Raw genomic sequence first — 15636 nt, forward strand, 5'->3', positions numbered from 1 at the left:
TTTAAAGTTGAATTCCCAGGGAAGTGTAAAGAATCTTTCAATATAAAAGTTTAACAAGATGATTTATAACACAGAGTACAGGTCCATCTTTAAAAGAAGTCTTGGGGGAATCCCTGGGTGGCGCAGCAGTTTAGCGCCTGCCTTTGGCCCAGGGCGCGATCCTGGAGACCCGGGATCAAATCCCACGTCGGGCTCCCAGTGCATGGAGCCTGCTTCTCCCTCTGCCTATGTCTCTGCCTCTCTCTCTCTCTCTCTCTCTCTGTGACTATCATAAATAAATAAAAAATAATAAATAAATAAATAAATAAATAAATAAATAAATAAATAAATGAATGAATGAATGAATGAATGAAGTCTTGGGCCTTGGGCAGCCTGGGTGGCTCAGCGGTTTAGTGCTGCCTTGGGCCAGGGCGTGATCCTGGAGACCCAGGATTGAGTCCCACATCGGGCTCCCTGCAAGGAGCCTGCTTCTCCCTCTGCCTGTGTCTCTGCCCCTCTCTCTCTTTCTGTGTTTCTCATGAAGAAAAAAAAAAAATCTTAAAAAAAAAAAAAAAAGTCTTGGGCCTTTCCCACCTACTGGTTTAAAAAAAAAGTTTTTTTTTTTAGTAAAACCCAAGTCCATTTTTAAGAGGAATAATCTATCTAGAATAATCAGCTGAGCTGCAGGCTGAGTCCATAAAGTTCCAAAGTGAATTTGTATGAATTGTTTGGTAATGATGGGACAGAAAGGGATATTTGGTCTAAAGCTTCCTGTAGATTTTCAGAGTGGAACTGAGGACCCCCAAAAGTTAAGAACCACTGACCTATGATTTAGTTATGAGATTAGCAGTTCATGTCATTTATCGAACTGAAAGATGAAATGTTTGGGCTCTGAAGCCAGTCAACAGGGTTCAAATCCCAGCTCAGAAGCTGAGTAAGTGACCTTAGGCCTGTGTCCTCATCTCCCTACCCTGTCTATTAAGGCTGTGGGAAGAGTTCACAGAGATCATACATGTGAAATACTTAGCGCAATGTTAGGCACATAAGTACTCAACAAGTATAAACTTGATTATAACAGTATTACTAATAAATAAAATGTATTGCCAGGTACATTAAGGCTTAGCAGTCTCTCCATGTAACAACTTGCATGTGAAACATTGATAAAACTATTCCATAATTTAAAATGGATACACTTCGTGTTTGCTTCTGTGCTCTGTGAATCATTCAAAGCAGCATTGGTCTTACCCAATGCTAGCAGATGTTAATAAGGTCACTACATCTGTTCTTCCTTATCACTCCCTTCTGGAACTTCCATCACCAACAGAAAGGCAAAACTGTCCCTTGTTACTCAAATGCTTCAGGGTCTCTACTGTCTTTACGTTAGAAAGTGACCTGTGAGTTGTAGGCCAGTAACTACCATGCCTTGTTTTGTATCAGCAAGGTTTTTGAGGCACTTTACTCATTAGATGACAATCTGAATTCATTCATCTGTTACCTTTTGCTACTTCCCTCGACAGAACAAAAGTTAGCACTGTACAAGGGACAAGAAGAAACTAGCAAGATCCTAAGATCATATACCTTATTTATATATAAAAAGGTATTCACTCTTTTTGGACGGTTCTTTTTAATTTATTCATCTCCCCCCAAAAACACAGACATCAGATATTAAATGGCTAATTTCTCATAACTACAGGCTTAAAAAGTAAATTGGAAAAAGAACAATCTCAAATTGTTGATGGCAGACCTCTTTCAAACCAATTTAAATGGTAAAAAAAAAAAAAAAAAAAAAGAACATTGTCGTGCAAACTAAATTATACTAAGCACTGAGGTGAAAAAACTTGAGTGTGAATGTATGCTAATTACACATATTTTTTAAAGCAAAAAGCTGCAGGTTTAAATGTTATTGAGTACATTTTGCTTTCATGCTTAATTTCAACTACATACATGGCAAACAAAACTAAGACAGATAAAACTAACCTCTCAAAGGGAGACTTATGATGAACTTATACGGAATTACATTTTCAAAAAGCATGTGATATAAAAGAAAGGACAAACAAGTCATCACTCAACGGGTCAGGCTAAGTGTCACCAATTTCCTTACTTATTATAAAGCCATTAACACTTGGACTCAATCAATTTAGTCAGAATGTTTAGCTGAAGCCCCAGGAGGACCTGAAATCCCAGAAATTTCGACTCAGAAATACTCTAATTCACAATCCAACTCTCTTATTTCACAGATGAAGAAACTGAAGCTCAGAGAACTTCAATGGCTTGTTAAAAGTCGAAAGCTATTTGATTTTAAGGAAACCTTAAAATGGTGTGTTCCTGTCTTCGGCTCATTCCGATGAGCATCCAAGAGTATACAATGAATTCCAGAAAAAGCTAAGTTTAGTCCACTATGGCTCTGGAACCCAGAAAAGAAAAATCCCTGTACCCCAACAAATGATAAAAGAAGACAAAGCTACAAAATCAAGTCAGCTATAGTTGAGAGCCCACCCCACTCACTCACCACTACCCACACCAGAGGTGAGACACTATTTTAGGAAGATGCCTCTGCAATAAATTATACATTAAAGGAAAAATAGCCAAACTGATACTCGAAGCCACTGGTCTTCAACCTCTGGTGTACATGAGAATCTTCTATGACTTCTTCCAAAATATATATATCCAGGGTATCCTTGAAGACCAAAAATGTAGGTCCTCCTACTATGAGGCTAGACATCCGAGCGTGGAGTTCTGACGAACACTACTGCTTGAGATCTCTTCCTGGCAATTTTATTATTCTGTAAATACTAAATAGACAGGTTTATATTTGTTTTGTCCTAGTAACACTGTTCAGTTTCAGCTCCCAACTGAAACCAAGCTTGCACAAAGGGCATCAGATTACACCACAACAGTAGCAGTATGGGATGTCTTCGCTCTTAGCCCAGCGAAGGGAGAGGTACAACTGAGTCACAGGACTTGAGACGCTCCAACTTAACGAAGATAAGTAAGAAGGCCAGCAGTCGCCTAAGAATCTGTCTGACTAGGAATTTAAAAACATACCACGTCTTTCTGACACCAGGAAATGCATGAAGTGAAGAAAGCTTACATCATCTACCCTTCCAGGCACGTGATGTAAGAGTGTTTTGGATAAGATATTAACTTTAGTAAGAGGATATTTTCATTTTACATCTTCTATAAATACCCTTTAGGTTTACACCGGGTGGTTAGAGGAAGATTCTGCAGCTCCCCAGGGCAATGGCAAAGAATGCTTCAGTGTTTCTGAGGAGCCTCATTTGCCTGATGCATGACTGTTACAGGTGCATTTCCCTGCACAACCCTAAATCAGCTTTCACATTTGCATATTCCAGGTTTACTCAGGAATGCTCAACTTAAGAATCACAGGTGGTTGCTCAGTAAATCAAGGGCTCCCAGAAGATTCGGTTTTATAATGCTTCTTGAAATTTACAGCTCCGCTTTGCCGGAATGTTTGAATTCAGATGACTCCAAGTTGATCCCAAAATTATAAATCAAAGCATCTCAGAAGAGTATTATTCTATTTTAGTACTTTTACAGCTCTCACTATGTAAAGTGAAGTGCTATTTCTATGCTTTCTATAAAAAAACCCCAGCAAGGATTTTAGTGGGCCTTCTTTCTGCGGTAAACGCATCAGTTTTATAAAAACACCAAATACTTCCCAGCCTAATTCAGACTAACATATTTACAAGCACAACGCTGCCATCCCGAACAAGGCTAAAGTGAATGCGCACCCAGAGCTCTGCACCTATCCAAGCCCTCTTCAAAATTAAACACACACACGGACAAGAGGCGCTTGTGCACACACTCTGGCCACTTAATTCTAATCGCTTGATTACAATGACAGGCTGGCTTTGCTCAAGTAACTGGTAAAGGAGAGTATAAACAGAGGAACCTGAGTCTAAACGATGACAGAGGCACAGTTCTTGGAACCCCCGCGGCATAGTCCGTGCTAAACCCCAGTTTCAGCCCTGGCTCAGCTCATCCCAGGGGTGTGACCTTGGGCCAGTAGCCCTAATCTCTCCGGGCCTCGGTTTCTTTGCCAGAGAAGTGGAAGTATTAACAGCGGCCGCCTCTTGCCCTGGTCACAAGGGCTGAAGGCGAGGGCGGCTGCAAAGCACTTCCACAGCGAGTACTGCACGAGCCCGAGCTGCGGTTATCAGGCAGCCGCGCCCCCCGCCCAGCTCCCCCACCCCCCAAACCCAAGGCACGGGAAGCAAGACTCTTGAACGGGAGACACAAAGAGCTTTAATTCTAAAAGGTCTCTCAGACCGCGGGGCTCTTCGTCCTCCGGCTCCTCAAATGAATGAACGAGCGCCGGGGAGCGGCTCCGCAGGCAGCTGTCACCGCTGCGGACTCAAGACAACCGCCTTCCACCGTCGGTCAGGCGGCAGCGGCACGCGGGGAGCGAGGCCCGGCCGCCCGCACGCCCCGGCCGAGGCCCCGAGCCGCAGCACGCCTCCATTCATTCTCCCGCGCGCCCCCCGCCCCGCGCCCCGCCGCTGCCGCCCCCCCGCCCCGCCGCCCGCGCCCCCCCCGCCCCCGCCCCCGCCGGAGCCTGTCACCCGCCGACCCACCGACGGAGGCCGGGGCCGGGGCCGGCGAGGGGGCCCACCGCACCGCTGCCCTCGGCGCCGCGCCGGGAGCGCCACCATCCCCTCGGCCGCCGAGGACGGGCGACGCGCCGGTCCCGCCCGCCTCTCCTCCCCGGGGACTCGCCGGCTCCGCGGGGCCCCGCCACAGGGAGGGGAAAGCTCTCCGAACACCCCTTCCCGGGCTTCCCTCTCCGGCCGGCGAGCCCCTCGCCCCGGCCCCTCGGGGCCTCCCGGGCCGGGGCCACGGCGCCAGGGCCGCCCCGAGAAGCCCCCAGGAAAAGGAGGGGGCGACACCCCCATACTCACCCACCGTCTCCTCCCCCTCGGCTGTTTACCTCACAGCTCCTCCAGCCTACAGGGCGCCGCCATCTTGGACGCACAGCACCTCCCCCCGGCGTGAAGTGGCCGCGGCCGCTGCGGCCTCCGCCGCGAAAAAGAGTGCCCGGCCGGGCCTCGCCGCCCCCGCGACCCCGGCGGCAGATGACCGCGGCCGGCAGCCCCGCCGGGCGCACGAGGCCGTCCCGTTCATTCCTGACGATGCCAGCCGGTCGACAAGGGGCCCAGGAGACTTTGAAGGGAAGGGGGCGGGGACTGGCGGAAGGATCCCGAAAGGAGGTCGCTGAGCGATCTTGTGACTCCGAAGGAGGCGAAAAGAAGGGCCGGCGCGGCGGGAGGAGCCACGCGAGGGGGCGAGGGGCGGGGCGGAGGTCACGTGCCCGGCCGGGCGGGAGGGGCCGAGCCGGAGGCGTAAACAAGGTGGCGGGGCTGGGTGTGGCTGCGGGGCCTGGGGCCTTCCCTCGGGCCGCCCCCGCCCCTACGGACCCGGGCTCCCCCGACCCGGGGGCTCGGCCCCGCCGCGGAGCCGCGGTCGTCTTTCCTGAGTCGCCGCCGGGGCCCGCGCGGGTGAAGGGTCCGCCCTGGAACCTCGGAGCGGCCGCTCAGCCCGGCCAGGAGGGAGCAGCTGCCTTTGCGGAACATTTGCAAAAGCCCACCTTGCTGACGCTTCGGACGTGGCCACGGCAGCTGTGGGAGGCCACCTTGGGCTGAGCAGGCAGCTTTAAAATAAGCGGCCTCGATTCCGTGCCTGCTGCTTCTTAGCTGCTGCGAACCGGACAAGGACTTCTCTGAGCCTCAGTTTCTTCCCCTGTGAAACGGGCTTAATGGTGTTCCCCAAGGGAGGATTCAAGTCCCAGGCGCAGTAAAGGCTCCACAGGTGATGCTCGACATCGGAGGCCGGATGTGATAAGCACTATGGTACAAAGAGAGTGAGATGAGTCTAAAAGTGGATTTTTGAAAGGTCTTTGAGGGAGTGGGTATCTGTTTGGTTTTAGGTTTTATGAAATAAGCTTCATGAAATAGAAAGGGAGAGGCGGTTGGAAGGAAAAGAAGCACCAAGGAAGCAAGAGCCTGCCGACAGTAAATGCTGGATGACTTATGGGAATAACAAGTTTTGTCATGGGAACCAGTTGGGTCACAATGCAAGTCAGCCTATGATTTAAGGGGCCAGATGTGTAAGTGGCAGCACAGTGGGTGCTGTCAGAATTCCCAGAGGCCCAGCGTGGTTCCAAGTCTACGGCTGCTGCTAGCTTGTATGGTGCCTTTGTGAGAATCAGAAAGAGACACCCGTTCTGAGCCCACGGCCCATGTGAGCAGAGCCCAGGGTGTATTTCAGCCCTTACCCTCCCACCCCTAAACCTCCTGGTTGTCCCTTATAGCACAACCTTTATAACCATGCTGGCTTATGGGGGAGGTGGGCATTGAGCTGGGGATTCAACCAGACTAACGTGGTTAAAGAAGCGGGGAGGGCAAGAGTTCTTGATTCACATAGACCAGAGTCTGGGTGCAGGTTTCTGCCATTGTACCAGCTGAGTTACTGTCAGTTTCCTCATCCACTACATGGGGAACGATAATGGCTGCCTAGTGGGGATGTGAAATTGAATCAGTGAGACATTAACATATAACTAGGGTAAAACCTAGTTCAATAAATGATACTAATGTTACTGTGTTAATTGTGCTCACGGCCAGCATCCATCACTCTCAGGAGCTGATCCACCAAATGCTAAATACTGTGTAGCCGCCCAGCTTGGGGTCCAGCGATGAAAAGGTCTGGGGAGAATGAGAAGGATCCGGTTTCTTCCAGTGCCGCCAGTCCACAAACCATTTCACAGGAATGGACTACTGCCTTTGCATTCATACCAGGGCAGGGACTCAAGTGCATTCAGAGATTTCTGAGTCCAGTGATTGGAACACTCAGGTTAAGGGGTGGAGTTGGGGGCCAGGCACTGCTCCAGAGCTCTGACCCACGAACCTCCCTCCCTACCCCCAATTTTCCTTGGCTCTCTGACCTCATCCTGCTGGAATGTTCTTCTCTGTGGAAGGGAGCAGTGATCCATGGAGCTCATCAACTGCTGGCCCCCAAGGGGGGCATAACCACATTGTTAACTGTTTATACAGTGTCTGGAAGAAGAATGGTAATTGTTCTCTCCATATGGACCACCAGGGGCTTGCAAGAAGAGGCCAGAAAGAACAGGCAGAAGCAGCCTGGCTACCATCCCCTGCCACTCTTAGTTCGGACTGCCTGGATCTTTTCTCCTTCTCTGGGATTAAGTTTTGTCATTTGCTGAGTAGATGTTAATGAGACCACTACCTCCCAGGCACCACCCTGGAGCCTCCTTGTGGCAGGGGCTCCACGGCTGGGCTTTCTCTCTCCACCAGCCATGGTCCACCTCTCTGAACAAAGGTGCTGAGCCTGTACTGGCAGGTGGTGCTACATGGGGACAGCCACAGTATCACCTTCAGGCCATAGGCACCTGGGCCCAGCCTAGCCAATCAATCCCAGATCCCCATGGTTTAGCCAAAGTGATTGGCCTTTAGACATGTGACTTGAGCTGGACCAATCAGGGTGCTTCCCTGGGTCTATAAATGGATGCTAAAACAGAAATTGGGTTGCTAAGCTGGGATGAAGAAGCTGTGATCCTCCACCTTCCCATCTCCTCCATCAAGCTCTGAGAAAAGTCCAGCCAAAAGATAGGAAAGACCTAGATGGAGACAGAGATATGAAAAAGAAATATAATTTGCTGTCAGGGGATAAATAGAAGGGTTGGAAAGGACAGAAATTTTCAGAGTCCTTAAGGACAGAGTTGCTCTGGCCTCCTGAATTCCATGAGGCAACAACTATTTTTGCTGATGCTAGTTTGGGTTGTAGGTCTCTCTCTTTTGCAAACAAAAGGCCTTCCAGATGCAATGAGATCTGAAGGCCTTGGGAAGGACGCCACTAGTTCAAAGAACTTCTACCTCAGTGCCTTAATTTCATCCATCCCCATGGTCCTCTTGCCTCGGCTTTCAGCTTCTGTATGGCAGCCTCATGCCAGTGACACTGCCTCCAGCGGCCACACATCTCGTGCAGGTCCGAGTCCACATTTCTGGTGGTAGCCTCCACAGCTCGGGATCCTGGTCTCTTCAGCAGCCCCTCGCTGCCTAGCACTGTGTCCAAAAGACAAAGATGATACAGGTCTAACATACACGACTAGATATATGCATGTGCTTTGAACTCACGTAAATAGTTTATGTTTCAGATGGCAATCTGTTTCTTACTTTTTTCCCCACTCACCATTGTTTTGAGACTCTGTGCATGTTGCTTTGCATTTATCTAGCCAGTAGCTTCTAACTGCTAACAGTTATTCAATGATGCAGATCTACCCTGATCTACTGTCTACTCTCCCAGGGAATGACAGCCACAGTACCACCAGAAACAACACTGTGAGAAACATCATTGTCTTTGTTCCCTTATGGACACGGCTGAGAATCTCTTTGGGATGCATATCTAAAACTGGTGGAGGACTTAGGTTTTGTTTGTTTGTTTTGTTTGTTTGTTTTTAGAGAAAGTGTCTTAGCTTTATTGGGGTATAATTGATTTACAAAAACTTGCACACATGTTGTTGTCCACATCTGGATGCCTGTGGACATATGCATATACATGTGATACCATCGCCACATCAAGTTACTAAGCACATCTGTCACCTCCAAAAATTTTGCACAGACATACCACCACATTATTCCCCGGAGGGCTGCTCCAGTCTACTCCCCAACTAGAAGTCCATGGAAGTGCCCCCATCCCCGCCAACATTTGGCATTGACTAGCTCTTTCATTTTTTTCAGCATAATAGGGCTATAATGACATGTTCTTGTTTTAACTTACCTCCCTCTATTAGCGAGATAGAGGGTTTCATCATATTCTTGTTTTTTTTTTTTTTTAACTTTTTTATTTACTTATTCATGAGAGACACAGGCAGAGGGAGAAGCAGGCTCCATGCAGGGAGCCTGATGTGGGACTTGATCCCGGGACTCCAGGATCACACCCTGGGCCAAAGGCAGGCGCTAAACCGCTGAGCCACCCAGGGATCCCCCATCATATTCTTGTTAAGCTTGTGGGTTTCTTCTGCTATAAATTGCTGATCCTTATCTTTTGACCATTTTCGTGGTAGTTGACAGAGTTACTATCTTTCCCTTGTTGATTTGTGGGGAACACCTCCTATGTTCTAGCAATGTACCCCTTGTCGGCTACAGATATTCCCAACGTCGCCCCCAATTTGTTATCATCCTGTTTTTCTTAAGATTTTATTTATTTATTCATGAGAGACACAGAGAGGTGGAGACATAGGCAGACAAGGAGTTCAATGCGGAACTCGATCCCAGGACTCCGGGATCATGACCTGAGCCAAAGGCAGATGCTGAACTACTGAGCCACCCAGGTGCCCCTGTTATCATTCTATTAACTGTATCGTAATTCATTTGAAAGGCGACATTAATCCTGATGTTATCAAATTCATCTTTTTTTCTTTTTGAGACTTACACTTTGGATTTTTTTAAAGATTTTATTTATTAATGAGAGACAGAGAGAGAGAGGCAGAGACACAGGCAGAGGGAGAAGCAGGCTCCCCTCAAGGAGCCCAATGTTGGACTTGATCCAGGACCCTAGGATCATGCCCTGAGCCAAAGGCAAGACACTCAACAGCTGAGCCATCCAGGTGTCCCTACACTTTAGATTTTTGAAGTTTTGTTTAAGAATGCCTTTTCTGGGTGCCTTGGTGGCTCACTTGGGTAAGCATCTACCTTTGGCTCAGGTCATGATCCTGGGGTCTTGGGATTAAGCCCCATGTCGGGTTCTCAGTGGAGAGCCTGCTTTTCCCTCTCCCTCTGCCTGCTGCTCCCCCTGTTTGTGCATGTGTGCTCTCGCTCTGTCAAATAGAATCTTTAAAAAAAAAACAAAGAAAAAAGAAAGAGAAAGGAAAGAAAGAAAGAAAGAAAGAAAGAAAGAAAGAAAGAAAGAAAGAAAAAGAAAGGAAAAGAAAGAAAAGAAAGACAAAAAGAATGCTCTTTCCAACCCTTGTCTTAGTCAGAAAGGAGAACTGGTCATGGTGGCTACAGGTGTGCAGTACACAGACCAGGTTGTCTGGTGAGGCCAGAAAGGCCCTGGGGAGTTGGAATCTAGGGTTTACAACCCACCTGTGTGGCCTGGATGAGTTGCGGAGCAAGTTAAGTTTCTGCACCCGGAGAATGGGAATGGTGACCATACCTTAACCACCTGATTCAGAGGGTTGCAGGGACAGTCAACCATGAGACACAGAATACCTGCCATAGCATGGGCATCAATAAACATTGTTTTTGCTCTTACCTGCCATATGAATGTTAAGCTGCCCTAACAAAGTGCTATAAGTGGGATGCTAAAAACAATAGAAATGTATTTTCTCACTGTCCTGGAAGCCAGAAGTCTGAAGTCAAAGTGTGGGCAGGGTTGGTTCATTCTGGAGGCTCTGATGGAAAATGTATTCCATGCCTCTTTCCTGCCTTGTGGTGGTGCGACAATCTTGGACATTCTGTGGCTCATAGCTGTGTCACTTATTTCTCTGCTTCTGTTTTCATGTGACCTTCTTCCTGGGTGTCTTCACATGGCCCTCTTCTCGGTATGTGTCTGCTTCTCTTCTTATAAAAAGGCTGTCATTGGATTTAGGCCCCACATTAATCCAAGCCAGCATGATTTCATCTGAACTGCACTACACCTGTAAAGACCCTATTTCCAAATAAGGTCACATTCTGAGGTTCCAGGTAGACATGAATTTTGGGGAAGAACATTATTCAATCCCCTGTGCATGCTTTCAAGGAGCATAGAATCCAGCAGATGGAATGGGAGGGACCAACCATACTGTGATTCGGAGTCAAGTCCAGCCCAAGATCAACTTGCAGTGAGGGCCACTTACTGGTGGGGGTGAGTTATGAACTTTGCTTCTGGATCAGGAGTTTGCTAAATGGTGATGCAGCAGAGGGGCTGTACAGGAGGAAGACCCAGCTTGAGCCAAGGCATTCCAGCAAGATGACCTACGGCTGTTTGCTTGATAAATGGTCAGATTTAAGAGATGTGTGAAATTGAAGCTAAAAATGTCAGCATATGGAGGGCCTCAAGGTAAATAAGAAACCTCAATTATATCTGGAGGCAGTGAGGGGCCCCTGAAGGTTTGTGTGTTGTCTGTTGGTTTGTTTGTTTTTAAAGAAAATGCAAGCCTGCTTTTATTGATGCACGCATCGATGGACCTGCAATTGGAAGGGGTGGCGACATTAACATGACACTCGCGGTTTGGTTAACAACGGAAACCTGAGGACAGGAGATGGCTTTGCAGGGACATGATGCCTTCATAAGTTGGGGAAACTGCTAGCTGCCTGCCCTCTCATTTCATGTTCTTCACAAACTCCTCTCCCTTCTTGATGGAGGGCTTCAGCTCGGGGATGGTTTCCACTATCATCTTCTCTTCAAAAGGGGAGATCTTGCCAATGCCTAGATTCTTTTTTGATGCTCTTTTCCCCCAGCAGTAACGATGTGGAGAAATAGGCACAGTCTGCTTCCTGGGATTTAACGAAGGAACATTCAACAACTCCTTCCTTTCCGTTCATTGCATCCACAAGGCAGAAGACAAACCGGGCTCCAGCATACGCCCTCCCCACCATGGGCAGGGTGGCAGAGCCTGCTCCAGCTTTGGCCTTCACCACCTCCGTGTGGCCTCCTGGATCCACCCAGTCAGCTGGTCCTGGGGAAGGTCCACCTTGGGAGTGCACTGAGAGATTGGGGAGGGGGGGGGATGATGGTCTTCCCGGCATGACCGCCAATGACAGGAACATTGACTCACATGGGATCCAAACCCTTCAGTTCTGCAATGAAAGTGTTGGCCCTGACAATGTCCAGGGTCGTCACCCCAAAGATTTTATTGGAGTCGTAAGTTTATGTTTCTTGAAAACCTCCAATGCAATTGGGATGGTGGAGTTGACCGGATTTGAAATGATGCAGATCGTGGCCTCAGGGCAATACTGGGTGCCGGCAGCAGTCAGGGTGGCCACAATTGAGGCAGTGGTGTTGAACAGGTTGTCCCGTGTCACGCCTGGTTTTCTTGGGACTCGGGCTGGAATAACCACCACATCGCAGGCTTTGAGGCAATCCAGCAGCTGCTCAGGTCCGAGGTAGCCTTTCACGGTTGCTCTGGTCTCAATGTGGCTCAGACCTGTGGCCTCTCCAGGCCTATGAGCAATATCGTAGAGGGTCAGGCGGTTCACTAAGGGGTTGTTCTTGAGAAAAAGTGCAAGGGGCTGCCCAATTCCTCCGGAAGCCCCAAGCACGGCTACCTTAGCATTGTTCTGGGCCGGGGAGCTGAAGCTGCAGTGGAGAGCGTGCAGGGCGGGCGAGGGCGGAGAGCATGTTGGTTGGAGCAGGCAGGGAGCCGAACAGCAGGCGAAGGAACTGGCGGCTGGCAGGTGACACCAATGACCCTGTGTGTTGTCTGTTGAATATTGCCAAAGGTTTAACCTTGACTCTGATGCCTACTAATTTAACTTGGAAATGCTGAGCTGGCTGTCTTTTTGGGCAAATCCCCATCATACCTCTGTTCCTCCCTTGCAGTGCTGTGTGCAGGGCCACATTCCACAGAGGCCCCGTGTTAGTCTCATATTCACCATGACACCTCCCCTGCTCCACAAAGCACCGGAATTCTCAATTAGAGGTTCTATGTTAGTCGTGTCTCCTCTGAAGAATACACAGGGATCATTTTAAGTTTAGATCCCTACCTCACACTCTATGCCAGAATAAACTCCTAAGGGACTAGAGCTCTGTCGAAAGTAACAACACACAAGTGCTGGAAGAAAACAACATTAGTGAATTTTTGGACTCAGATGAAAAAAAATCTTTCCAGAAATGGCCGAAAAGTCAGACGCAACAAAAGAAAAGGCCAACAAATTAGACAGCCTCTCAAAACAGAACAACTTTTGCATGGCAGGAAGAAAATAAGCAAAGTCAGAAAAGAAATAAGCTGAGAGAAAGTATTTGCAACTTATAGCACAAGCCTCCTAACATGTTCAGAGAACTCTTAATAATTGTATTAAAAAACACAATTATTTCATAGCAGAAAAGGTCAAAACACAAACAGAAAGTTCACGGAAAAAGAAATGTAATTGAGTTCAGATTTCTTTTTTTTTTTTTTTTTAAGATTTTATTTAGGGATCTCTGGGTGGCTCAGCGGTTTAGCGCCTGCCTTCTACCTAGGGCGCGATCCTAGAGTCCTGGGATCAAGTCCCACATCGGCTCCCTGCATGGAGTCTGCTTCTCTCTCTGCCTCTCTCTCTGTGTGTCTCTCATGATTAAATAAATTGTTTTTAAAAAGGTTTTATTTATTAGAGAGAGAGAGCATGAGTGGGGAGCAGGGGTAGCAGCAGGCAGAGTGAGAGGGAGAAGCAGGCTTTCTGCTGAGAAGAGAGCCTGACATGGGGCTCCATTCCAGGATCCTGGGATCATGACCTGAGCTGAAGGCAAATGCTTCACCAGTTGAACCCCCAGGCACCCCTGAGTTCAGACCTCTGGCCTCCAGAACCATGGGGGAATAAATTTCTGTTGTCTTAAGCCACACAGTTGTGGTCATTTGTTATAACAGCCCTCAGAAACTGACACATTGACCATAAAAAGGAATTTCTATAATTCATCAGTTACGTTGAATAAATAAAAACCCATGACTTTATACTGATATTCAAATTTAAAGGGAAGAAAGAGGAGAGAAGAGCAAAAAAAAAAAAATCTAATTATGCCAACATCTTATGATGAAAATTAGCAATTAATGAGAAAAGATTAATCATTTACGTTTTCATTTTTGGAAGAACTGTGGCTCATTCACAGTTTATGAAGGAAATCTCTTTACAGAAAAGGTGCCAGAAGACAAATAGAGGAAGAATGGTAGGATTTGAAGAATTATTATACGTAACCTCCAGCAAAAGGACTGACTCAGGCAAGGACCAGTAGTGGGTGCCAAAGCCATGGGGGAAGGAGGAGGATGCTTGCCTAAGGACAGTCCTACCTCACAGATTACTCTGCAACTCACCTTTATGATGATGAGAATGGCTGTCACCACATTAACTAGCTGACCAGACTGCGCATCACTCTGGTGGGGGCAACCCGCCTTTAGGGTCGTCCAATACCATGCAGTCCGTAGCATCACAGGGGAAGTAGCCACATCTAAAACATCCCACATGAATCTACTCAAGCCTTGGCCCCAACTTCCAGTGGGTATGTGGTAGACAGCACCATGAGGAATCAGACAAAGCTCGAATGCAGGACCTTCCACCAGACTGGTCGGGCTTATATAGGTGGAAAAAGAAAACCCCTAAAACAAAAACAATGTCCAAAAAAAGGGGTAGGGGGCGCTGTTGTGTCACAAAGGAGACAAAAGCAAGCCAACACCACTCAAAATTGGGCAGGATCCTGATTCTAAAAGAGCAACTCTAAAAAAAAGGGGGGGGGGGACTGCAAAAATGTGAATATGGGCAGGATATCCAATGGGATTGGGGAACGATTGATAATTCAATAACTGTAGTGACGTGATGATGCAAGAAATATCTGTTTTTCAGAGATGCACGCTCAAGTATTTATGGGTAAAGCATCATGATGTCTGCAGCACACCTTCAGAATGTTTTATAAGGGGATCCCTGGGTGGCGCAGCGGTTTGGCGCCTGCCTTTGGCCCAGGGCGGGATCCTGGAGACCCAGGATCGAGTCGAGTCCCACATCGGGCTCCCGGTGCATGGAGCCTGCTTCTCCCTCTGCCTGTGTCTCTGCCTCTCTCTCTCTCTCTGTGACTATCATAAAAAAAAAAAAAAAAAAAAAAAAAAAAAAGAATGTTTTATAAGGAAAAAAACATACGTATGCATATAGAGAGATAAGCCACACTAGGCAAATGTAACTACTATTGAGTCACAGTGGTGGATATAGAGGTGCCCATTAGACGTGTTTCATTTGCTTTCCTGTTTGAAATGTTTCATAATAAAAACTTGAAAAAAATATTCGAAGAGCAAAAATTAATGGGAAGAGACAGTGAAGGAAAATCTGTGATTCTGATCACGGGATGGTGAAGTCCTCTGGACTCCAGACCTGTCAGTTCCTCCCTGCACCTCCACTTTCTCCATCTATGAAAAAGAGGGGTGGGGCAGGATGGCTTGTTCTTAAATTGTGACAAAATCCGCACTACACAACATTTACCATCTTAACCACTTTTATGTGCCCAGGCCCATGCCACAAGGCATATTCACACTGTCGAGCAGCCATCAGCACCATGCCTCTCTAGAACTTTTTCCTCTTGCAAAACTGAAACTTGGTGCCCATGAAGTACTAACTCCGCATTTCCCTTTTCCCTTTTCCCAGCCCCTGGAACCTGCCATCCTTCTTTCTGTCTCTGATTTTGACTTCCTTCCGTACATCCCTTATTCACATGGAATCCTACAGGATTTATCCTTCTGTGTCTGGCTGGAGTCACTCAGCATCTTGTCCCCTAGGCTCATCCATGTCTTCTCGTGTGTCAGGGTATCCTTCCTTTGAAGGCTGAATAATATTCCACTGTCTGGATAGACTGTGCTTGTCTATTTTTTTGAAGATTTATTTATGTATTTGCCATTTGCAATGATGCAGTTGGAACTAGAGTGTATTATGCTAAGCGAAATAAGTCAATCAGAGAAAGACAAGGATA

At 47.6% G+C, this 15636-nt stretch overlaps 2 protein-coding genes and 1 pseudogene across 19 annotated transcripts in view; 1 reads left to right on the forward strand and 2 right to left on the reverse strand.

The window, feature by feature from the left end:
* Window positions 1–5614, reverse strand: part of TSC1 (TSC complex subunit 1) — a 50545-nt gene extending 44931 nt beyond the window's left edge. For 2 of the 12 annotated variants that reach the window (XM_077851193.1, XM_077851203.1), the window contains exon 1: window positions 4928–5080. The gene's annotated coding sequence lies outside the window, so the exon portion shown is untranslated. Of the gene's footprint in view, window positions 1–3892; window positions 4127–4898; window positions 5081–5584 lie in introns of those variants that run through there. The other 10 variants (XM_077851192.1, XM_077851200.1, XM_077851198.1 and 7 more) reach the window with 9 other exon arrangements.
* GFI1B (growth factor independent 1B transcriptional repressor) overlaps window positions 4574–15636 on the forward strand; it is a 31087-nt gene continuing 20024 nt past the window's right edge. For 2 of the 7 annotated variants that reach the window (XM_077851224.1, XM_077851226.1), the window contains exon 1: window positions 4574–6237. The gene's annotated coding sequence lies outside the window, so the exon portion shown is untranslated. The remainder of the gene's footprint in view (window positions 6238–15636) is intronic. The other 5 variants (XM_077851222.1, XM_077851223.1, XM_077851225.1 and 2 more) reach the window with 3 other exon arrangements.
* On the reverse strand, window positions 11301–12411 carry LOC144285720 (malate dehydrogenase, mitochondrial pseudogene; annotated as a pseudogene).

Source organism: Canis aureus, chromosome 16, assembly GCF_053574225.1.
Source record: "Canis aureus isolate CA01 chromosome 16, VMU_Caureus_v.1.0, whole genome shotgun sequence".
In the NCBI taxonomy this organism is placed as follows: domain Eukaryota; kingdom Metazoa; phylum Chordata; class Mammalia; order Carnivora; family Canidae; genus Canis; species Canis aureus.